Consider the following 442-nt stretch of genomic DNA (forward strand, 5'->3'; position numbering starts at 1 on the left):
GCAAGTGTTACTTATCCCGTGTACAACGTGAATAAATAACAGACCCTTAAATCGTGATATCAGCCCTATCAGTGCCACACTTCCCTTAGCAGCGACACAGTGCCTGAATGGCCACCAATCCCAACAAAACGTCGCGAGCCCCCAGCCACCTGGAGCACCTTCGTCAGTGCTATTATCCCCGCCGTTGCATCAGGGTAAAATTCCCCGCACGCCCAGCGAGAGCCGACTGGGAGAGGCGAGAGAAGTCTGGCTGTTGTTGGTGTGCATCGCGAGCAAGAAGAGTGACTGATGTGTCGTCTAGCGGGCGCCCTTATCGCTGCGGACCGGCCAAGCACACATTAAGGGTGTTTGCGGGCGCAGTCAACAATGTCCCCGTGGCAAGTGGTCAGTGGCCGGCAAGTGTAAACATGCGGCCGCTGTTTTGCTTCTGGTCCGGGCAACT

General features: G+C 56.1%; 1 protein-coding gene across 7 annotated transcripts in view; it reads left to right on the plus strand.

Annotated features, from left to right (window-relative positions):
• The window catches only part of LOC119582015 (ecdysone-induced protein 74EF-like), a gene marked incomplete at its 3' end in the record, with an annotated part of 261,423 nt that overhangs the window by 176,082 nt on the left and 84,899 nt on the right, over positions 1-442 (plus strand).

Source organism: Penaeus monodon, chromosome 15 (genome assembly GCF_015228065.2).
Source record: "Penaeus monodon isolate SGIC_2016 chromosome 15, NSTDA_Pmon_1, whole genome shotgun sequence".
In the NCBI taxonomy this organism is placed as follows: domain Eukaryota; kingdom Metazoa; phylum Arthropoda; class Malacostraca; order Decapoda; family Penaeidae; genus Penaeus; species Penaeus monodon.